Raw genomic sequence first — 26112 nt, 5'->3', positions numbered from 1 at the left:
TGAAGATCAGAACAAAAAAAGAAAAACAAAGGCCTCAAATTGGTGGGTATATCGATCGGTGGCAATTAAGATTCATGAATATCAAGAATTCTATTAATGTTCAAATTCCAATTGATCGTCTGGTTTAGGACTACTTGACATCTTGCTTACACGCTTGCTGGCCTCCTCAGCCTACAAATCCAGAAACATACATATTTAAGAGTCTTATATGAATTAATATGTAAAAAAGAATCATATAATTTATATTTATGATCAATTTGGAGAATATATATATATATATATATGTCCAAAACATATTTATGTACCTGTGTCACCCAATTGCTTCGTATTGTCATGATGGCCAATATCAAAGTCTGAATGCCCGTCCCGCCGAAGACCATGCCACCCCAAATACCCTATCACCACCAACTAATCGCATAAGTACTATTCCCCAAAAGCTTGATGATCATGATCTACTTGAATAATTATATACATTATTATGGAAAATGATATATATATATATACACACACAAAATACTTTCTACTTTGCGCCTATATATATCATCACTCAAACAATATCATACAAGCATGAATGGATATATGTTTAGAATTCAACCTTAGGTCATCAAAAGTTAGTTTTAACGCCTTACAACATGCATATATGGAATAGGATTACTCTATATATGCAATAATGAATAATAGTATTACTCTATTAAAAATGTTGGCCTCTGGCCAACAATGGGCAAGATCGCTTGGAAACTCTAAGGGTAGGTTTGGAGAATGAGATAAGATAAAATTTTTGTAAATAGTAATAAGATTGTTTGTGAATAACAGTGAGATATTTTGAGTTGAGATTTTTTGGATTGTAAAAAATGAGAGAGAAAAAGTTGAATAAAAAATATTATAAAATTAAAATATTATAAGAATATAATTCTATAATATTATTTTTGTTTGAAGATTTGAAAAAGTTAGAATTGTTTTTTATTTTTTATTTGAAAGTTGGAAAACGTTGTAATGATTAGTTTAAAAATTTTGTATTTGAATTGTGTTTGGAAATAAGATAGGATGAGATCAGATGAAAATTTTATTTGATCTTAATCCCCAAACCTACCCTTAGATAGAAAAGTAAAAGTAAAGCTAGCATCAAAATAATAATAGCATAGATGCTAAGCACACATATTACCATGATGCCCAAATCGAACACCCATCCCATTAGAATTCCAAAAGGAAGTCCAATAACGTAGTAGCAGCCAAGATTTATATATGCTATTGTTGCTTGCCTTCCTGACCCAACAGCTACCCCTGTCGTCATATATAGTGAAGAAGATAATTTATATATCACAACTCTTTTAGTGGAATAAACATAGGCAATATTTCATCAAATGCACTAAATTATACTAATTAAGAGAGATTGAGATTAGCAGAAACCCGATAAAACTGGTTGAACACTGTTGAGTAGAATTGTAACCCCTAACAAGAATGACATCTTATCAACTTCTTGGACAACATCGGCGCTGGACGTGAATATGTATGCAATCTTGTCATGGACTATTGAGATTAGTTTGCATAAGAAGAGTCCAATAGCAGCTGAGTAGGACACTGACACAATAGTTGCAAATTTCGCAGCTTTAGCATTGCCGGCTCCCAATTCATTGGCCACCCTTATTCTTTGAGTTTCATGGCACAAAATAACTTTTGTAGAGTTAATATTACTATATTAATTAATAAAAATGAACAATTATTAGCCTATTTCCAAAACCAAATTAAAAAGTGGTGCCCTGTTACTTGTGTTTGAAACATGCATGTTGGGTTACCTTATTGGATTATGATTTTATTTTCTTTAATTTTTTTGGGCAGGATAAAGTATGGATCAAGAGAATATTATCCACTATTTGAAATTGCATTGCCATAAAAGAGCATAGTGGAGTTCTCTCTCTGTATTTATATTGAGAGAGAGAGATCAACAAAAAAGTATCGGATAAAAAATAGTTACTCATAAGAGAAAACTATAATGGCAGTTCCCTGTCCATGTCCAACAATCCCGAATTCGGGGTTGTTGGACATCGAACTGTAAGAAAACTGCCACAAACCTCATCGCGGTGCCGTAGTTCCATAACCCAGACCCTTGGACAAACACCCATGCCTTTGCTCAGCCTCCTCCAGCAGCCTTAAGGTGCCCAGACCACGGAATAGAGAACACCATCGTACATCCATGCCCACGCATGCTGGGTTGAAGCTTCATATCGTAAGCCTCTCTCACTCTGTATCTCTCTCTCTCGGCACCATGTATGATTGATAGCGAGTATGTGTTTTCTTTTAAGTCATGTGTGTACACTACAAGAAATTAGGTCTTTTGCAGCGCTTAAAATCGTTGCAAAATGCCACATAAACTGATGCATATACTCTTTTACAGCGATTTTAACTTCCTTGCACGTTCGCTGCAATAATCGCGTCTTTTTTGCCCAAAGCAGCGCAAAAAAATTTTTCGTTGCTAAAACATCCATTTCTAGCGAAAATTTTCCCTTGCTAATACTTTTAACATTGCTGCAACTGAGCCCATGCCCATATACATCCATCGCTGAGAAATATCAATTACAGCATAACAAAATCCTTGCAAATACTACCAAAAGCGCTGCAATTCCTTTCTACAACTGCAGCGATTCATAAAAAAGTGTTGCAAATAAGTTTTTCCAGCGTGATATAAATGCTGAAACTTAAACTAGAAGCGCTGGTAAAAACAAAAACTATTGCAAATGTCATCATTAAGGTGATTGAAATCGTTGTTAAAGTGTAATTACAACATTTAAAATCGTTGTAATAGCTTAATAAAGCGCTGCGATTGCTTACTCATTTGCAGCGCTTTGTTATAAATTTGTTGGAAATAAGATTTTGCAGCGTAACGAAAATGCTGCAAAAGAAACCAAAAGCGCTGCAAAAAAAGAAAATTGTTGCAAATGTGATCATCAACTATTGAAAAATCGTTGTTAAAGTTTAATTACAGTATTTAAAATCGCTGTAATTGCTCAATGAAGCGCTGAAATTGCAGACTCATTTGCAGCGCTTTTTTAGAAATTTGTTGCGAATAAGCTTTTGCAGGGTAATATAAATGTTGAAAATGCAACTAAAATCGCTGGAATTAGATTATAGTAATTGCAGCGATTTGTCTTAAAATTGTTGGAAATGAGGATTTGCAGTGTAATGTAGATGCTGAAAATAGGTTGAAAAGCGCTGCAAAAGGTTAAAACTATTGCAAATGTGGTCACTTAGAATCGTTGTTAATTGCTAATTGCAGCATTAAGAATCGCTGCAATTGGTATGAAATTCGCTGGAATTAAGTTATTGGTGTATTTTTTTTTTCCCGATCTCGCCAGTTATGTTAGTTATATATATATATATATATATATATATATAACCGTCATTTACGAACTTGATCTGAAATATAGTTTTTATTTCTTGTGTTCATGTCAATGACTAATAAATAATTTATATATTAACTTTTTTTTAGTACCTTAAACTTCACTTAATTTAAATCACTTAATTGTTGTTAATTCATCATTCATTGGCATCACCACAAGTTTAATGATCCTACATGAAACGAATACACCTATGAGCAATTCTATTACATTGCTATATAACACTTATAGTTTATCCAACATCCAATTTAGAAATAGGAAAATTTTAGGCACTTTCATTATAAATCTATAACCTTTTTCATCGAATATAATAAATCAAACACTTTCATTCATCTAAAGCCAATGGAAAATTCACATTAATGTAGTTATGGGCTATATACATTGGGGTGGACCAATTTCTGCTTGCAAAACCTACAACTTACAAAATACTAACATATATAAATCTCATTTCTTGCTTCTAAACATTATCTAAAAATGTCCACATTCATGAACAATTGTTCAACTGTCCTGCTCCTCTATGGACTAAAATACTTTAATGTATTTGATAACAATGTGCACCTGGACATTGGGTAGAACAGCTTCAACACATCTGCATCAAGTTGGGGGGGGGGGATTCATTGTTCAGTATTTTGGTGCCTTTCAATCTCTCCAACTCCAATCTGTCAATGACCATATAGAGAGCCGTTATGTAAAAAGGCACTTTAAATAGAGCAAACATTTATTATTGAACAAGATTGATAATACTCAATTAGGAAACACAAACTTAATGTTCATGTAGTCATCGCCAATTGCCAAAATGGCAAACATAAGTCAGGCTAATATCAGTGCAGTATTTTACAGTCATTTAAGCAAGTAAACTCTTCAGCAGTTATTTCATGTGAATATCAGTTGATCTTCTACACTGCATAACTCAAAACAGTATGTATATATATATCAACATATATATGAGTAACGCATGTACTCTGCTACTATGTTTTGTGCTATGGTTCTAATCTACTGCAAGTTGCCTCAAACAGCAAAAAAATTGCCTCATATAGCGAAAATCAGCCAGTTGCTGACTCAAAACAGAAAGCCAAAAAACTACTATGAGATAGGATAATACCTTATCAATGTGTGGCCACATATTATAACTTGTTGGTGCATATCCAGTCTACCTGCACAATTGTCTATTCATCAACCACCAATTGAAATTTTATTACTTTTAAGATCAACCACAGAAAGAGGAATAAAAGTTTTAAGATGGCTGTATGGCAATACTAACTTGACCATATTCAAGGTTCTTCACCCAAAGAGGATTTCTTGCCTGATATAGAAAATTGGTTTAGATGCATGCTTTTCTGTCCTAGCGTGCAGATTCCATATATAGATTTAATCTTTTGAAGCCCTATTGTACATATTTCTTGATACTTGTGTTGCTTTTAAGCATGTACCATAAATGTTATATAAGTAGATATGCATATGCCATTCAGGCTTATTTGACAGTGGGAACACCAGCCTACATATCAACAACATTCTATTCTAATAACCTCACATGAAGTATCAGTGATAGTAATAGAAAATGAGTAATTTATTCCAAAGGAAATTTAACCATATTGGCACTTTAAGTTAGTAGAAATGATTAAGCAGTACATCTCACGATTCCAATCCAGAATATGGAATTGATTAAATGGGATACTATTTAAACTAACCTCTGAGTCTAGTTTTCTTGCTTTGAGTAAGCCATTTTTGCATCCAAGCTCATGCTGAAGTGCTTTTAGCTGAAAAAGGAACGAACACAGTTATTACGGATTACAAGATAAGGGATCAATGCATCGAGCAGTAACACTCTTTTACTGATGAAACGATAGGTATTGCCCCAGTAGCTACATGAAAAGCACCTAATAAGAGAATGAAATCAAGTTGTACCACTTTCTTGCAACAGAATTTAACTTACCCTGTCTTTACCTGAATTAAGCTCCTGCAGGATGAAAATGATATGTCAGTTTCATCAAGGCATCAACACTCTGATTCAGAAGTCCTAGAAAATAGTTAACTGAAAGTTTTAAGAAAATTGAACAATTGAGAAGTAATAGATGTGAAGGTACTGCCAACATCTGGCTGTTTGCTTGGGCAAGTTGCAAATTCTATTGCTGCACTTTTAGCAAATTGATTCTCAGTTTCTGTAGCTCAATTACGCTCAGTTCAATAATTTTACTGCCAACCAAAGTCAAGGAAAGGAGAAAGGCCAGAACCATATTGCAAAAACTAATGTGAGAAAATGAATAAATCGGTAAGCCAGATTGTCCGTGAAGGATACTTTCTTTCTACAAGAAGCTTCATAAGTGTCATGTTTTCCTGAAAATCATATTCAGGATTACCTCAGTAAATTAAACTGAGATCACACATTTGAATATTATGAATATCCAGTGACATATGGTAGACAAAATACGAAATCAATATAAACATACCTTCCGTAGCTTTTCGATATACTCTTTAGTTGTAAGCAATATGGGCAGCTGCTTCACATGTTGGTTTACTGCATTTGGCTGCTGCTGCTGCTGAAAGTTGGTTATGTCAGCAAGCCTTTTCCTTGGAGCACTTCCAATTTTGTGTCCCTTTACCATTCCTTTTGCATTATCATCTGCCACTCACTTTTTATCACTAATTGAACAATCTAATCACAATGAAAGAACAAGAACGCCTAATTGGGTGCCAAGAAAACTAGAAAATTGAAGAAAAAGAACCATAAAACAATATATTGTTTCATTTGCTTTTTAATCTTCTCTGACTTTCTTAAATTTTGAAGAATGGTTATTAGCTTATGATAGGGTTGCTTTGTCGCATGCAGAAAACTAGATCATTTTGTTGTTTATGGAAATGCAACACTGAACTTTGCTATTGGCTTTGCAGCACCACTAAAATTTTTTGATAAGTTGAACTTTATTAATGATAAAAAAATAGTGTTGCTCTAGTAGATAGTGTGCATACATGAGAAACACTTGGTAAGAGGACAAAGAAAGGGTAAGCAAATCTGGACAAATAGAAATAGAAAAGTTTTAAAAGAAAATCCAATAGTACTGCCATCGTTTTCTCCTAACCTTTAAAGCTCCAGTTGTATATTTCTCAAGAAATACACCACAACAAGCAACCTGATATCATCTTTTATAATGCATCTCTCTTTGAACTACTAAACCTCCCTCTCTAACATGCCAAAAGCTCCATTACACTACAGGGCATGACTTAATCTAAAGTGAACAACCAAAGATAGCATTCTAAAGTGGGCTAGCCACCTAACAAGCAATAAGGCATGTTCTATCATTTCCACACTCCTAACACCGATCCATCACAATATTTTTTTCTATTATCCATAGTATTTTCTCTAAGGATCTGTCCTGATAAGGAAAGCTACTCTTAGAGTTGCTTTGTTCTGCCAAATATTATTTAAAGTAAAAGAGTTACTGTCATAGGGATAAAACATGATAGAATGATCTTACTCCAATCCCCCACATGTTGAGGGTGATTGGAGTAAGATCATATGAGTGATTCAATAATTCTTTTGTTCTAATAAAAAAAGGAGTTCAGAAAAACACTCTTTGAACAAGAAACATACAGAAAAATGAACACAAATTGGAAGAAGTTTTGATACTATATATGATATATATATATATATATATATATGGGTATGATTACTATGAATGGAAAACAGTGGCCTTTTGAAACAACATCCTGATTATTAGAAAGTGATGAAAAAGAATTGAATTCTCAAGAATATAATTATGAAACCTGAAAAAGCTTTCTTAACAAATGTAAATAAAGCTGCATTATTGACTTCATCAGTGATGAGGAGTTTTGTAGTCGCAAAAGTTAAAAAGATTATCAATTAGGAAAAGAAGGTTTCACATGCTTCATTAATGGATGACACAGAGAATGACATATTGGAACCAGCAAGAATTAAGGTCAAGCTGAAGAAAGACAATGTTGATATTTGTTACCCTCCAATGTTGATGCCATAAGCCTTACAGAGCAAGGCTTATGAGGTTCTTCTCAAGGCACATGCTGCAGCAATTAGTGCAACACATCTGGAAGCAAGGCCAGTGCTGCATATCTTGCTGCTCTCTCAGTAGTTGAGAAGGATGCCCTCGATTTGGCTGCAAGCATGACTAAAACTGCAGGGACTAGAATTGGCCTTGAGTTTCATGAGTCGGGTCTTAGTCTTAACGCTAATAATGATCTAATACTAAAACCAGTGCATAGTAGTTAACGTGTCATTGGATTCCATAACTTGCAGGCTGAGACCAACAACCCAAAAACTCAGAAATTCTTGGTGTTGCTAGCCGATACAGTTATTGTTGGTGAAGAGGTCCCAAAGATTGTTACTCTATCAAGTAACAAAGCTATGAAGGATGTAGCGTATTCTTTCAATGAGGATGATGAGGAAGAAGATGAGGGGCCAAAAATCAAAACAGAGGCTAAAGGTAGTATAGCAACACTGGTTAAAGTTAGGAGTGGTTTAAAGAGAAAATAAAATGAACAATTAGGTAGGAGTCAAACTTTCTGCTATTGTAGTTGCTGTCCAGCTATGTTTCACTTCAATTTTTGTACCACTTGACACAATTACAAGTACACACACTTTCCATGGTCGAAATAAGGAGGAAAAGGGTTCTAACTAATAGAGGATTCTCTATAAGCGTCATAATATTAATTAACACAGTTAGAAGAAGACATGACCCAAAACAGAAATATATTTACGAATCCAAGCCTGAGAGGTTGGTTGTGTTCTATGTGCCTAACATAGTCTTAATAGTGGAAATGAACGAAATGCAGCGACCATTATCTATTTTATGCTACTACCATGATCAATAATTAAGGAAAAGAAAAAGAAACAAAGTTCTAAGTCATACAAAGATGGTTAAAAAGAATGAGATGGACTAGTGGCAAAACTAGAAATTTATGAAAGAGAGACTTACTGGTTTGGGAGAAATCCTTAGTTGTTCACTTCAATTACTTGCTTGGAGACATAGCTCACAAGTACAAACTGATTTTTAGGAGTTTGACAAAAAAAATGAAGTTCTGGAAAGGATTAAAAAGAGAGGACTAAAATCACAGCAAAAATTGAAATGTTTGGGGCAAAATGGAGTAGAAAAATTATCTCACGTCTTTTGTGCAATAGGTTGTGTAAAGTTCCCTTGTTTAAGCACTCCCTCCACTTGGTTATACACTAAACTAAACAAGTAATTATTGAGATTTTTAATGAACAAAAATTGAAGTGGAAGATCATCATACGAAAATTCTGATTGCAGGAAAATCTCTTAGATAATGCGGATGTTTTGGTTGCTATTTTTGTGTTGAGCAAATAACTAAGAAAGGAAATAAATGAAACTATAGCAGAACCTTTTTGTAGAAACTGTCGGCATGGAAAGAAACAAGGCAAAAAATCATCTCACCTCCTCAAGCAGTAGACAGCACGAATTCTGCAGAGTTCTACCTTCCCTCCACATAGTTACACACCCAACTAAACAAGTATTAGGGGGAACATGTAAGGATACATGAAGTTGAAAGAAACCATAACAGAATCTGTTGTAGAAAATTTTAGAACTTGGAAGTGTGTTTAAGAAAGGTACAATTTCCATCTATCCTATCTCCTCCTATAGGTTCTAGCTCTATCTATCAGCTAAAATAGGTTCTACCTGCAAGTAAGAAAAGCACAATAGTCTGTTAACAAATAAAAAAAATACTAGTGAAACTATATGGTTTTCATAGCCTAAAACACACAAAAATTTGCTACAATATATTATAAATACACTAAACAGAAAAGATTTAAAATAGACGATCTTCTCTTTTTATCCTTTACATCCCAATGCATATTTAAGAAAATATTTCATCCCACCTTAACTCAAACACAATGTAGCCCCATCCCACCATTTAGAGTTGACCACATATATCCTAACAATCGGAACTAAAACAATAAAAGGGTAGAAGCTAATAATAATATACTCATAGTATCAATTTTTGCCTTGATATTTGGAACATGTGCAGAATAATATAAAATGGCCAAGAAAAGTATGGTTCTTAATTAACTTTACACATGTAAGCAAGCATGCATCATAGTACAAATCCCCACACATTTCATTGTATTGAAGGAACTTAGTGATTGATCATCAACAATTACCAACCATCTGTAGCAAAGTTTTAAGAAATTGTAGTGCTAGAATGCAATCAAGAAGAAACTTTAATCATTTCTTGACTTGAGAACAAACCAAAGCCATGATAAAGAATGAGTTAATCAAAATATCTGATATTGTGAAGAGTAGCTATGCTGCAAATGTTGGAATACTGAACTTAAAAGTGTGATCTAAGTCCCCTTGAGAATAAAACCATAAACCACAAATTCAAACAAAATACTTCAGACTTGAATGCAGACAATGCAGATAGTTGTTCAAGCTTGAAAATGATCATTATTACATGAATTCTTGTAAAGGAATGAAGGCTTTGGTAAAAACTCCAATAGTCTCTATTGAGAAGACACCATCCCTTGCAAAAGGATCAATGACATCTTCCAAAAAGGACGTACATATATATATGTACTCTTATCTCTCATGTGTGCATCAACTATTGCTGATAACACCACCAATGTTCTAAACCAGCTCTCCAAAAAGATGTATATATTACTAATTCAAAACTGTGTATTTATACACTTTTTCTTTATAAGTTGTATATACACACACACACACAAACACAATGACATATATATATAGCTCCAAATTAAAGGAAAAGAATTACAAACTCCAAAGAAATAATAGTATAGGTTGAACAATATGCAACGTATGATCACCACCACTGCTGCCTGCATGCCATGGCCAATAAAATCACACACATACAGACATGTATATATATATATATATATGTGTGTGTGTGTGTGTGTGTGTGTGTATACAAGGGTAAACTATCCTATATAAAAACTGCTCAATAATTATAACATGCATGAGTATCGAGTCATACTCTAATATTTGTACTAACTAAAATACTTTAATACCCAAGAACCAATGGATATTTTCTCGTTGGTTCTAACTTGAACTTTCTCTTATTGTTTGTGTTAAATCAGATTCGAGACAATACCTTGACTCTCCAAGGTAGGAGTTTGTAAGCTATGGCAGAAATATTATTATTTTTTACAGTTTTATCAATTCCAATCATGATATTAATGTGATAGATTTTAGGTAAGCTTGCTATTAGATGTTATGTTATAATGTATCTATATATGTATTTTCCATCATACAATACAAGATAAATGCGTATACCCTGGAATCCCACAAGTTAAATTTGTCCAAACAGCATTTCTGGGTGTTGTTGTTCAAATCGTTGCATCTGGTTCAGCTACAAGCAGTTCTATTTGCTTAATACTCAAATTATCTAATACACACAACTGATTGAGCAATCCAAACACAAGAGGCAGATACACAAAAGTTTAACTCAAACAAACGTATGGCACATCAGTTTCACATCAACCAAAAGACCCACGAGTGTACATCAAAAAACAACAACTTTTGTAATGCAACCTACTCGTAAAGGGGTATTGAAAAAATCAGTGGCAATAGGAGATACCTGGAGCCTCGTATGATCATTCTTGAAAACAGAAGACTGATAACTTCGGACTAGAAATGGAGGCACGGAATCGTCTATTCCAGCGAAGGTGGAAACATAGTCCTTCAGCTTCCCAAACAGAGACAATGCTTAAGACTCAAGTGGAAGGCCGTTTGCACATTAGGGTTTACGATTGGGAGCTCGGCATAAGTTTGATTTTGGTGAACCAAAAACGCGAATGGGAGAGAACCCGAATGGGAGAAACGCTCGAGTGGCTAGAGGTGAAGGAGATCAAGCCACTCGAGAACGCGATAAGGTCTATTTTCGTTGGGGTGGATTGAGCTGCGAGATTGTTGGTGGGAAATTATCGAACTGCAGAAGGTTGGGCAGATGAGAATCGGAGTGAGCAAACATTGGGGGAAAAAAAGTTGGTAGGGGGGGGGGGAATTAAAAGTGAAAGCAGTGATGGGCGCGGCAATATCTGTAGTAGCGAAGAATACAGCGCTGCTAAAACCTAAATTTAAACTCCGACGGTGAAAATCGTTGTAATAGAACAAATAGGCGCTACAATTTTCACAAGTGCACAGTAATTTTCTTTTGCAGCATTACGTTTCGTTGTAATAAGTAAAAAATCGCTGCAAATAGACAAAAATTAAAATTACTGTTTTGAAGGCCTGCAGCGTACTGAAATCGCTGCTTTTAATATGTTATTGCAGCGATTTTTTTTTCAACAAAAAGAAATCGCTGTAAAACCCCCGATTTCTTGTAGTGGTAATTACGTGCAGAATATGCTAAGAGTAAAATAGAAAGGGTCCAAGCTCTATTTAGGTCCCAAAGTTGAAGATATAAAGTTAGACACATTTTCAGTGGTAGACTTAGGATCGAATAGGTGGGGTTTTTATTCCATTGTTCAAGTGTTTCGGATAAATTGTATCAGGTGGATCATGGGTTTGTTTTTAATCCTTGGATGAATAAGTAAATTCGTTGTTTTGGATGTGGCAAATATTTTAGCGGTTAATCATGTGAATATTTGAAGAAATTATGTGAAAATCAAAATATTTTGGGAGTGATGATATTTTAGGGTACAAGAAATTTAGGTTTTATGGAATATAAGTTATTGAAGCAACTTAGGTTTTGAATTGTAAAGTACGTGCTTAATTACATAGTCACTTGCGATTTAAAATTGCCACAACTTTCACGCCTATTTATTGGTGATGATTGATATTTGGTTGGCACTATTGTGAGGATATTTAGAGATGTTAAAAAGTTCATGTAAGTAATGCTCCCATATATGCTAGCTAGACATTGCCAAAAATTGATTGAGATTGATCTCATGAAAAGCTTACATCTTTTTGTTATGAAAACAATCTCGATCATTTTCTGTACTATTCTTTGTATCTGAACAAGAAAATGAAATATTTTTTTGTTACAACTGGTGTAGGAATGAGCATTTTTGATACCATGTTCTCAAGTGTATGTATAAAAGGAGTGAATATGAAATATAAAATTTATATATAATTATATATATGATATTTATCCACTTAGTATTCTATTATGATATGATAGTGTATTTGAAAACCCTCTAGCATGATATTCTATTTTTGCTTCCATCCCGATCTTATCATGGGTGTAAAAATTTTGGCTTATGTCATTATGTTGGTACATAACAACATTTCTATTTTTGAGTGCACCCATTGTGGAGACATAATGGTTTTCAGGTCTTACTTGTGTACACACTTGACATGTCAGGTTTAAAAGGGGAAGATTCAACTTCTGTTTCAGCCAAATCAATCATAGGGGAAAGCGCGCACAATCCTAACACAGGAGTTAACATGACTTATGTTATGTTACGATGTATGTTTCAATTATGTTTATCCAAATGTCTTTTGTCTATACTATTACTGTAAATAAAGATTTCTGAAAATATTGGTATGTTTTCCTATAATTTTCTTTTTTTTTTACACTCTTTACAAGTTCATGTTTACATACTATTATAAATTTATTGTTTACTGAGTCAAGTGGACTCAGTCCTTTATCTCCACCATTTTCTTTATAAATAACTTTGACAGTCGTGATAGTTGAAATAAATAGCATGTGACAGAATTATAAGATACATGAGAGATAAGTGTTTAGAGAATATTTAGGCCCCATTTGGTTGCAAGACCCAGCTGAAATTAACTTAATCAATCTAATTTTAAGTTAAGTCTAACATCCAAATATCCAATTCTCAAATTACTAAACTCATCTAAACTCAAAAACTTCTTACACATGGAACTCACAACTTTTTTAGCTCAACACATCTTTATATTTGGGATCCATAACCTTTTTTAATTTTTCATAAATAGTACTAAACTCTTCTTAACATCCAAATACATCTAAACTCATTTTAGATGAGTCTCACATAATTCACTCTACCTAATTAACTTATTACTATTTATAATGAACTCAACTTATATCAGCTCAGAGCATTGGCATTGGTTTAGTTAAATTCATCTTTAAATTTGGCCAATATCAACACTTTTTACATTTGTCTATTCCATCAAAATTCAATCCCCACATTGGATTAACCATTCATTCTCTATATAATAATAAAATATTATTAAATTAATAAATTTTTTATTTAATTTATTTTCTCACATTTTGTAATTCTACCAATTAAATGTTAATAATAATTATATTCTAATTAGATTAATATTAAAAAAAGTATTATTAAATGTTAATAATAATAATAATTATATTATATTACATTAATATTATTATATTATAATTAAATTAATATTAAAAAAGTATTATTAAATGCTAATAATTATTATATTATATTCAATTAATATTAAAAAATATTATTAAATGTTAATAATAATTATATTCTAAATGTTAAATGTTAATTATATTCTAATTAATTTAATTTATTTGTTTGGAATGAGAAATTAATATTTTAACATTTGATGAATGAATAGTGGTCTTCCATCTTTAGCCAATCACTATAACAAAAGTCTAAATTATTTTAAATTTGCCCAATCTAATATGAAGGAATTTTGAGCCAAATTATGTAAAATTTGGCCAAATATCTCATTTGGCCAAGCCAATGTGGATGCCCTCAGCTCAATATCCAAATACAGCTTTAGTGGTGAGTTAAATTTCTTTGGGATGATTTTTGAGGTATTTGATTTTTTAGAATTATTATATTTTGTGAGTTTCAGGTTAGAAGGATTCATAGCCATGTAAGCCTCTCGATAGACACTCGGAAAATAATCAATTTCTAAGTCCTAAATAGTACTCTAGTAGGAGCTGTTAATTTTGCATTATCTCATTAGAACCCATTTTATTCATAGTAAAAATACTATTACCAATTAACATAGAAATATTAAAACTCCAGTACTACTCTTGATTTGTTCTTGTCAATTGAGCGTCCCATCGACTAAATTTCAAATCATGTGCCCACCATAAAGAATGCAAAGAAAATTAAGAAAGATAGAACCTTTGCCACCCTAATTTTTCGTCCCCTTAATATTTTAATTAGTACTATCAAATTAATAATTTGATTGATTTTGATTTTTTGACCCAAGGAAAATTAATAATTTAGCAGTACTGAATGTGGAATACCGAACCCGGACTATAATGATTAGGAAAAATGATATTGCGCAAGTGTCATACAATTATTTTGAAAAAGTAAATAAATACGGGATTTATATGAAAATAAATTAATTTTTTAATAGTAAACTCTACTCTTTTTCAAAATGACTGCACGGCGCTTACACTCCATGATTGTATCTACCATTACTTAATGATTAAATTAATCTCAATAGTTTGCTAGCTTAAAGGAGATATTTGCTGCATGCGTCTCCATAATCTCTTCTTCAATTATTTTATGAGTAATGCTATGTAAAGTCATTTTTGTATACTCTCTATGCACTTTATTTATGTGATTGGCTTCATTAATTTTTTTTAAATACACAATCAATTATCATATAAGTAGAGTGTACATGTACAAAAGATAGAATACATAAAAGTGATTGAACATAAAATTTTTGTTATTTTATATAATAATCAATACCCAATATTGCATCAAATGTAGCTCATCATCATCCATGCGTACTTGTATATATCATAAGCTGGCGTTCTAACATATCAGTTATTATGGATGCTTACATCTGATCTTTATTAATTAGTACGTTGTCCGACTTGACATCGAGTTATCATATCATAAGTTGACCAACTCCACGATATAAAAGTTTGGCGAATCAAGGGTACTTCCGCATGTGAATTCCGAGTGTAAACTTTGGGCAGTTTCAACAATATGTTTCAGGAAATTCCGGGTGTTGGTTTGTTTCACTGATGATCTTTATGTCCTTTCCTCTTTGTTTCTACGTTCTACGTTCTGTTCAGATGGATGTCTATATATGTTATCATGAGTAACTAATATCGAGTTTGGACGTGTAGTGTACTTCGTCTGAACCCCCCCCCCCCCCCCCCCCCCCCCCTTTTTTTAGGAAATAAACGGTAGTCCAATTTTATTGAAAGCTATGACTGTCTGAACATAATATCGGGTATTTATACAGCATGCTATCGAGTTTGGTGAAATTGTCTGAACATAAGTATTATTTCTTTAAACTAAGGCACGTGGTGTATATGGAGGTGCACTGCTAATTTACCAGATAAGTTGATATATATGGAGGTGCACTGCTAATGGTCTTATTGAAAAGTAAGAAGGGAGAGAGAAAAGGTACCCTGCGCCAACAAGGAAAGCGATATGGATCTTGAGCTCCAACCCATTGGTGTTCATGCTGCAGAAGATCCAGATTTATTATAAGAGCAAAGCAGTACAAATCTTAGTAAAATATTATTTCAATATATACTATCATGATCATCCTTTTCAAAGAGAAGGATAACCTAATCTTTAACCAACCAACACGAAACTAGGGTAGGTTTCCATACCAGACTGACAACGCATCCACCGCAATAGTGGAATTCTTCAAGTAGCCAGGCATTAACATCAGTATTGTGTAGTACCAACTCTCCAAGCTGTTTTCATTACCAGCAAAAGAAAGAGGAATGTAATCCGATAGAGATTACTCAGGAACAAGGAAAAGAAATATATTTTCAAAGTCTCGAGGACAAAATCTCATCTTCATCTTATTATGGTATTGTTTTTCACAAGCATATGGAATTTAATTACTGTAATAATATCATCAATGGAGAAAGTACCAGATCATGACTCCTGAAGCAGCAGAAAGTTTGATGAATTCCCAAAGTCCCGTAAAGGCTTGGGCAGAAAATCCAGTCCAAGTTTCAGGACATCCACCACACACGGCATAGCCACACAACCCTAAAACCAAAACCCACCAAGAGATATCCAAAGCAACAATAATACCAACAAGCCCAAAATGCCACACATAAAGGAAGAGCCATGTAGCAAGCAAATTAACCAGCAAAGCCGCAAAAGAAACCCACGCAATCACAAAGTTCTTAAGCTACGACTGCAAGAACCGTTGCACTGGGTACAGAAACGTAAATCCGATCTGCAGCGGTATTAGACACAAAGCCACCTCCTCCGACAACTCCGCCAGTTCTTCAGAGAGTCCTATTGTTGCAGATGGAGACAAAGAAGTAAACGGTGCATGGCTCACCGTTTACTATTTTGGCAGATTAGGCACCGAAGGCACCGTTCGGTGCTTTTGTTAGGCACCTCCCCACCTCCCAAAAATCATGCAGCAATTTGCTGCATAGTACTGATCTGCTCTCCTATAAATAGGAGAGCTTAAGTATCAGAGAGTGCAATTGAGTGCAAAGCGTGGAAGAGAGAAAGCAGAGAAGTGTAGAGAGTGGGTGAGAGAGAGTTTTCTGTAAAAATTTATTTTTATAGTGAAATTACAGCAGCTGTGGACATAGGCAATTGCCGAACCACGTTAAATTTCGTCCCTCCTTTATTTAGAATCGTCTCTGTGTCAGAACAGCTCCCAACAACTGGTATCAGAGCACCGGTTCGAGCTGTCCAAAAATTCAAGTTGTTCAAAATCAATTTTTGACAACCCCACGGTGTTCCTCGCGTCGAGACGAATCCGTTGCCGCAAACGGAATCGAAAACGGAGGTCAGATGAGGCTACACGCGCCCCTAGAAGATCGGCGCGTGCATTTGCTGCAACCCCACGCGCCCACGCGCTCCAGAGGTTGAAGACGCGTGCATCACACGCTCTCACGCGCCCCCACGCGTGCCAGAGGTTGAAGACGCTTGAGGGACACGCGCCCACGGGCCCACACGCGCCCTAGAGAGGTTCGGCGCGTGTAACACACGCGCCTCACGCTCCCCCACACGCACAGTCTGTAGGCGCGTGTATATCACGCGCCACGTGCACTGTACAGCTCGTGTATCTCACGCGCCAGACAGATCAGAACCTTCCATTTTTTCAGATCTGTTTTTGGCTAGATCTAAGCCATTCGGAGTCCGATTTCGACGATCAAATAGTGGTTTCCAACTATTTGGATCATTCCGGACTCATCCGTACGGTCGAAAATTTGAGATTCGGCATCAGTACATTGGATCTGAACCATCCACGTGTTGCAGATCATTTTGGGCTAGATCACGCCAATTGGAGTTCTATCGCGACGATCAAATAGTGCTGACAAACTATTTGGATCATTCCGGACTCGTTTCCAGCTAATTCGAGTATTTCAGACGTAACGGTGATTTTTGTTTAAATTTGAACTCATGGCTGGAGAAGAAGCTAAAGGTGCTGGTATCGAGAAATTTGACGGTACAGACTTTGGCTACTGGAGAATGCAGATAGAGGATTATCTCTATGGGAAGAAACTACATCTTCCACTCCTAGGAAGAAAGCCAGATGACATGAGCAATGAAGATTGGAGTCTCCTTGATAGACAAGTGTTGGGAGTCATTCGACTAACACTGTCAAGATCAGTTGCACACAATGTGGTAAAGGAGAAGACCACGGCGGATTTGATGAAAGCTCTATCAGACATGTACGAGCAGCCATCAGCCAATAACAAAGTGCATTTGATGTACAAGCTATTCTACTTGAGAATGGCAGAAGGAACTCCAGTTATTCAGCATCTAAATGAGTTCAACACCATCATCAATCAATTAGCTTCAGTGGGGATTGAATTTGATGATGAAGTACGTGCACTGATTGCTCTGGCTCAATTGCCAAAAAGCTGGGAGGCCATGAGAACAGCTATTAGCAATTCTTATGGCAAAACAAAGATGAAGTATCAAGAAATCCGGGACCATATTCTTAGCGAGGAAGTTCGCAGAAGAGATACAGGAGAAGCATCAACTTCCAGTTCTGCCTTAAACCTCGAGACGAGAGGTAGAGGAGCTAGTAGAAGTTCAAATCGGGGCAGATTGAAGTCCCGAAGAGGCAGAAGTAAATCTAGGTCTGGAAAACAAGTACAGTGCTGGAATTGTGGCAAGACTGGCCACTACAAAAATAATTGCAAGGAAGCAAAGAAGAAGAATGAGCATGACTCTGTTAATGCCACAACAGAAGATCTCCAAGATGCCTTACTTCTTTCAGTCGACAATCAAATTGAATCTTGGGTGTTAGATTCAGGAGCCTCGTTCCACACTACAGCACACCGAGAAATCATGCAGAATTATGTCACTGGTAATTTCGGGAAGGTGTACTTAGCAGATGGTGAAGCGTTGGAAATCGAAGGCATGGGAGATGTACCAATCAATCTGCCCAATGGAAGTGCATGGTTGCTACAGAAGGTGCGACATGTTCCTAAGCTCATGAGGAACCTGATTTCTGTAGGGCAACTTGATGCTGATGGGCATTCGGTACTATTTACCGGTGGCACGTGGAAGATAACAAAAGGAGCTATGGTAGTAGCTCGAGGCACAAAAACAGGTACTCTATACATGACTTCAAGTATTAGAGATACTATTGCAATTGCTGATGCAAATGCCAACCTATGGCATCAAAGGCTTGGTCACATGAGTGAGAAAGGAATGAAAATACTATTATCCAAAGGGAAGTTACCAAAGTTGGAATCAACTGATTTCGACATGTGTGAAGGTTGCATTTTTGGGAAACAGAAAAAAGTTAGTTTCTTGAAAAATGGTAGAACTCCAAAATCTACAAAGTTGGAGTTGGTGCACACAGATTTGTGGGGGCCATCCCCAGTCGCTTCTCTTGGAGGATCGCGGTACTATGTTTCATTTATTGATGACTCAAGCAGGAAAGTATGGGTTTATTTTTTGAAAAATAAATCTGACACATTTGATACTTTCAAGAAGTGGAAAGTCATGGTTGAAAATGAAACAGGCTTGAAGTTAAAATGTCTGAGGTCAGACAATGGAGGAGAGTACATCGATGGAGGGTTCAAAGAATTCTGTGCTGCAAATGGGATTAGATTTCAGAAGACTATTCCCGGGACACCGCAGCAGAATGGCATAGCTGAACGCATGAACAGAACTCTCAACGAACGTGCCAGAAGCATGAGGCTGAATTCAGGATTGCCTGAATGTTTTTGGGCTGATGCAGTTAACACTGCAGCCTATTTGATTAATCGGGGACCTTCAGTTCCCCTAAAGTTCGATCTACCAGAGGAAGTCTGGAGCGGAAAGAAGGTAAATCTTTCCCATTTGAAAGTTTTTGGCTGTTTATCATATGTTCACATAGATTCTACTGATCGTAACAAGTTAGAAGCCAAATCTAGAAAATGTTTTTTCATCGGTTATGGTGATGATGAATTTGGCTATCGATTTTGGGATGATAAAAATTGCAAAATCATCAGAAGTAGAAATGTGATTTTCAATGAGCAGATTCTGTACAAAGCCAGGTCACAAGCTGAACCTGAGGAGCAGCCAAAGAAACCTGAGGTTGTTGACTTTGATGTTACTCGAGTCAACACTGATCAGAACGAGGATCAAGAGAATGATGATCCACAGATCGAACAACGTACACCACTCACTGTTATTCGAAGATCTTCAAGGACAATCAGGCCACCATAGCGGTTCTCACCATCTCTATACTACATCTTGCTAACAGATAGTGGTGAACCGGAAAGTTATGATGAAGCTCTACGAATTGAAGATTCGATCAAGTGGGAGAAAGCCATGCAAGATGAGATGGAGTCACTGATGTCAAATCAGACATGGGAGCTAACTAAGCTTCCAAAAGGCAAGAAGGCTTTGCACAATAAATGGGTGTACAGAATTAAGGAAGAGCACAATGGTAGCAAGCGCTACAAAGCCAGAATGGTCGTGAAGGGGTTTCAACAAAAAGAAGGTGTCGATTACACAGACATTTTCTCCCCAGTTGTAAAATTAACAACGATCAGGCTAGTGTTGGCAATTGTGGCTGCAGAGAATCTACATCTTGAGCAGTTAGATGTGAAGACTGCATTCCTTCATGGTGATTTGGAGGAAGACATTTATATGCACCAGCCACAAGGATTCTCAGTGAAGGGAAAAGAGAATCTAGTTTGCAAACTGAAGAAGAGCTTGTATGGCCTAAAACAAGCTCCACGACAATGGTACCGGAAGTTTGACAACTTCATGTGCAGTAATGGATTTACAAGACTGCAGGCTGACCATTGTTGCTATATGAAGAACTTTGACAACTCTTATATTATCCTACTGTTGTATGTGGATGATATGCTCGTTGCAGGGTCAAGCATCGAGGAGATCAATAAACTGAAGAAGCAGTTGTCAAAGCAATTTGAGATGAAGGATTTGGGTGCTGCAAAACAAATCCTTGGTATGAGAATTATTAGAGACAAGTCTAATGATACTCTCAAGCTCTCGCAGGAGGAGTATGTGAAGAAGGTGCTCAAAAGGTTTAACATGGACAAGGCGAAACCAGTGAGCACACCCTTAGCTAGTCACTTTCGACTAACTAAGGATCAGTCGCCAAAAATGGAGGAAGAGCAAGAATGCATGAACAGAATACCCTATGCATCTGCTATTGGTAGTCATATGTACGCCATGGTCTGTACAAGGCCAGATATTGCACAAGCAGTGGGAGCTGTGAGCAGGTACATGAGTAATCCAGGAAAGCAGCATTGGGAAGCAGTTAAGTGGATTTTGAGATATCTACAAGGCTCTTCAGATATGTCACTATGCTTTACGAAAACAGGTTTAAAGCTACAGGGATATGTAGATGCTGATTTAGCAGGTGACGTTGACAGCAGAAAAAGTACTACTGGATTTGTGTATACGCTGGGTGGTACAGCTGTATCATGGGCTTCTAAGTTACAGAAGATAGTTGCTCTCTCAACTACAGAAGCTGAATACGTTGCTATAACTGAAGCAGGGAAGGAAATGGTTTGGTTGCAGTCATTCTTGGAGGAATTGGGAAAGAAGAATGAAAAAGGCATTCTGCACAGTGATAGTCAGAGTGCTATTTTTCTTGCAAAGAATCCAGCCTTTCATTCCAGAACAAAACACATACAGTTGCGATACCATTTTATCCGATCTCTTCTCGATAGTGGACAGCTGATACTTCAGAAGATTCGAGGAGCAGAAAACCCAGCAGACATGTTTACAAAAGTAGTTACTGTTGACAAACTGAAGCTGTGTATAGCTTCAGTTGGCCTCCGTACTTAAAGGCATGATTTGAAGTTGCTGTGATAATTGCTATGAAGATATGTAGACTCATTTGTCTCCAAGTGGGAGATTGTTGCAGATGGAGACAAAGAAGTAAACGGTGCATGGCTCACCGTTTACTATTTTGGCAGATTAGGCACCGAAGGCACCGTTCGGTGCTTTTGTTAGGCACCTCCCCACCTCCCAAAAATCATGCAGCAATTTGCTGCATAGTACTGATCTGCTCTCCTATAAATAGGAGAGCTTAAGTATCAGAGAGTGCAATTGAGTGCAAAGCGTGGAAGAGAGAAAGCAGAGAAGTGTAGAGAGTGGGTGAGAGAGAGTTTTCTGTAAAAATTTATTTTTATAGTGAAATTACAGCAGCTGTGGACGTAGGCAATTGCCGAACCACGTTAAATTTCGTCCCTCCTTTATTTAGAATCGTCTCTGTGTCAGAACAGCTCCCAACACCTATGAGTTTCATAATCGGACCAGCGAAAACGTAGATGGGGAGGAACAAAACACCACAGAGGAAGAGCACAATCCATGACCTCTGCAAGTATATGCCCAACATATAGTACCTCTTCGCCCCAAAGGCCTGCCCACACAGTGTCTCCAAGGCGCTCGCCATCCCTAACTGAATTTCAAACTCTCAGAATAAATTCATTCCAGACATGCAGAGAGACTAAGAAGTCATAGAACATAGAGTTGAATTAATACCATGAAGCCGAAATTGAAGCCGGCGATGACATTCAGGGATATGGAAATGGCAGCGAACTCAACATCGCCGAGATGGCCACCGAAGGCCACAGTGATGACGTTCATGGAGGAGCTTACGATGCGGCTGAAGATGGTGGGGCCAACAATATGCCATAGCTTCTTTGATTCAATCCAGAACCTTGAGGAAAGGTCTTTATTAGCTTCTTGATGATCTTGATCTCGATCTGCTTCATCTTGTATAGACGATTCTGGCCGTATGAGCGAATGGTTATGATCTGCATGATCATCGTCCTCGTTGAAACTGTTCCCCATCGAAGGAGATCAGTGGTCTTTGCTCACTTCGCTAGTTTTCCAAATATTCTTTGGTACGGTGTTTGCATCGAGAGAGAGACAATATGGTCAACTACATATAATAACATGTCGACTTTCCGACAAGATCACTTGAGTACAACTGCTCGTTCGAAGTTTAGTAAGTCATCCATGGTATAGTTTTCCCAGAGGAAAAGGTAACAAAACGACGGGAAAAGTTTGTCATGTTCTTCTATTTTTACCCAAATTCATGTATGAAATCTGGTCGAATCTGCTAAGCGGAGACTCGTTGTTGTACTCTTTGAGCCTGGCTCTCAATTAAAGGTACGATTATCATAGGCCACAAGGCCGGGCTACTTATTCTTTTCTAATACAAGCATTATAATGCACAATATCAACGTGGGATTTATTCAACGACAACATCATTTCAACGGTGCTAATTGGATGTATCGAGACATGAAAGAAATTCCTTTAACGTCGGACAAAGTATTGTAAAATTTCAAATTAAAAGAAAGATAAACTTACTAAGTGATCTGGGTTACAAATATTTAAGGTTTTTTTCTTTTTTTCTTTTTTTTTTCCTTGCAACAAGAGTGGGGAGGGGCGGCAGTGTAGCTTCTCCCTCTGGGCATGACCATAAGGCCCCACTAGCTATGGCATGTTTGGTTTAAACCATAGCTTTTGACCACAGGTGCAGCAGCCTATCATTGTAACCCCACCAAGGTGCCGGTTTGTAAAGGCCTCCAAGACTTTAGTTCCAAGTTTTATTAAGACAGGCAGTTTTGAACATGTGATTTCGGGCAAGGAAGGGAAGAACAATCCCCTAACCTTTGGCAACTGGGCTACCTCCTTAGTGGTATAAATATTTATAGTTGTTTGTATATAATTTACATTATTTATTGATCTTTATATCGAGTCAAGATTATCAAATTTGAATAAGAATTTAAGATAATCTTAGTGCACTAACTTTAATTCATTTCCATTCATTTGATAGGGTTTGTAAGATATGCGGGAGAGAATGTTCTTCCTCTGCGCAATTGTAGCTCGAGAGATCCGATGTCATGTATTTATAATTTGCGTTGATTACAAGACACAATCATTCAAGGTTCTATATCAGAGGCCATTGCCATTCTAATTCGTATTTGAGCGTGCTTAAAATATTGTCATTCTATACCAGTAAGATTGATAAAGATGGACGTAACATATGAGTCCCATTTAAAAATAAAAAATAAACTAATAAACGAAACGATAACTGAAATCATGATATTAATATAAATTAAAAATCTTATATCATGTAAAGAAGTATAGTCAAAAATATCTCTAACGTACAGGGTGCTACCCTTGTAATTCTTAAAACTCCTCTCTATTTAGGATATATACATTCTCAATATCCTTAGATGTAGTTATGTATAATTTCCATTTCACTACAACAAAAAACATTTTTTGGGACGAAAATTTTCGTCTCAAAATATATAGATTTCGTTCTGAAAGATTTTGAGACGAAAAAATTTCATCCCAAGGTCGTCCCAACGTCGCTGTCCCAGAAGATATATTGGGACGAAAATTACAATTTCGTCCCAAAATATATCTTTTGGAACGATTTTGAAATTGACCGTTCGATACCGTTCGAACGATGACATTTTTTGTCACGGTTAAAATTCGTTCCAGAATGGCGTTCGAATGCTTCTCAGTTACCGCTCGAACGTTACTGTATCTTTTGAACGGTTATCAAGATAAGTTCAAACGATCAATAGAATTACGTTCGAACATTAAAGGAACAGATCGAACGGTAGAAGAGATCGAACGATGCTGATCAATGTTCGAACGCTATGGTAATGACCTGCGTTTGAACGTTTTTTTGAGCATCTGGTATCGTTCGAACGGTTTGGTCATTAATGTTTGAACGGTACATTATCGTTTGAACAGCCTACCCATTAATGTTCGAACGTGACACGGTCATTTGAACAAATATTATTTTTATTAAAACCAATAATTATAAAAAAACTAAATAGACATCCATAATATTTGAAAAACATAAATTAGAAACTGTTTAATTACTCACAAAAGTTTTATAATAAGTGCGAAGAAATAAATAACCATGAGACTAGCATTGTTCATACATAATTAGATAATGTCATAAGCTAGACGTAAAAAACCATCAGTTGGTTGGAGGCCTGTACTGTTGCATAAGTTGTTGCATTTGGAGTTGCATATCTCTCCTGAACTCTGCTTGTTCTTCTTCATGTTGTTTGAGGCGTATCTCCATGTCTCATTGTCTCGCTAATTGAGCCTCTAACTCTTGTTGTTTTGCAACCAATTTTTCAATTCTGCGATTCGCATTCTCTTGCACTATAGAGGCAGACCCGGAAGAAGAGGAAGAGGGAGAAGGTTTTACACAGCGACCCAAACCCCTCAAATATCTTGAACGTTCACCCAGAACTTGTGTAAAAATCTCAACATCATTATTTGAGGAATTTTGATCTGACGCAGATTCAGCATGCAAGGCAATCATTTTATCCTACACATAAGATAAAGAGTTAATATCATCATAAATATTAAAATATATTTATTTAAAATAAATTATAATACTTACATAATTTTTACGGGCATCAGGATGACTCCACTCTCCATTACGATTAGTATGTGATGCAGCATATAATTTTATCAAATCATAATTGGCATCTGAATCTTGCTATAATAAAGATTTGTTAAGATATAAAGTCATTATGATTCATATCTTCAGTTAACTATATACAAATAAAAGAATAGCAATACCAATTTCTTAGAGAGGCGGTGGAAAGATCTTGAACCTGCATGATGAATAATCTTCAATTTTGATCTATTTGTTTTGTTTATAGAACTTCGCTCCTACATAAGAATTGAAAATATTAGAAAGTGAAATTAAAAATAGGACGACTAAAATAATTAAATTAATTATACCTTATATGATGGATCCTCAAACATGTCACAAAGTTTTTCCCAATCAGAAGGTTGCACATCTTGAAAAGGATGTTGGCGTGCTTCTTCACTATTCTCAAACTTATTATAATGCTCATGACACATAGCCTTATACTTGCAAAATGCATTACTCCTAAGCTCTTCCACAGTTTTACGCTCTTCTCTCCGACCAAAATTTAATTCGAAATCATCCTTACAGAAAAAAATTTAGACAAAGATATTATCATTTATAATATTCTAACTTTAAAGTAAAATAAAATCATTTACCAATTAAATTTCGTTTATTAAACATTACCAAACAATGCTTCTTGATAAGGTCTTTAACATCTTGGGGGACTTTCTTCCATGAACTTGTTGCCAAAGGTGCATAAGTTTGTGTAAGAGCACCCACATGCGATGCAAGCCAAGCTGCTGATTGTCCTTCGCCTCCGGTATGTTCATCAAGAATCTTAACTTTGATCTTACTCACCTTACAATATTTTTCCAACGTCACGCCTCTCGTAGTGCCTCGACCTTGACGAGTTTGTACTGTGAAGTCATCATGATATATAACATTATAATCAATTTTTTATTATAATCTTAATTAAGAACTTTTATGACTATTAGAATTTTACCTTGTTTTGT

At 36.0% G+C, this 26112-nt stretch overlaps 1 long non-coding RNA gene and 1 pseudogene across 1 annotated transcript; both read right to left on the bottom strand.

Annotated features, from left to right (window-relative positions):
* Positions 1-93: 93 nt before the first annotated feature.
* On the bottom strand, positions 94-22533 carry LOC122296609 (annotated as a pseudogene).
* On the bottom strand, positions 5476-5889 carry LOC122297429. The gene is made up of 3 exons (XR_006238774.1): positions 5840-5889; positions 5689-5726; positions 5476-5585 (listed from the first exon to the last, which is right to left on the bottom strand). It is a non-coding gene; the product is annotated as an uncharacterized LOC122297429 (long non-coding RNA).
* Positions 22534-26112: the final 3579 nt, after the last annotated feature.

This window comes from Carya illinoinensis, chromosome 15, assembly GCF_018687715.1.
Source record: "Carya illinoinensis cultivar Pawnee chromosome 15, C.illinoinensisPawnee_v1, whole genome shotgun sequence".
Classification (NCBI taxonomy): domain Eukaryota; kingdom Viridiplantae; phylum Streptophyta; class Magnoliopsida; order Fagales; family Juglandaceae; genus Carya; species Carya illinoinensis.
This window is presented reverse-complemented; position numbering and strand designations above follow the sequence as displayed.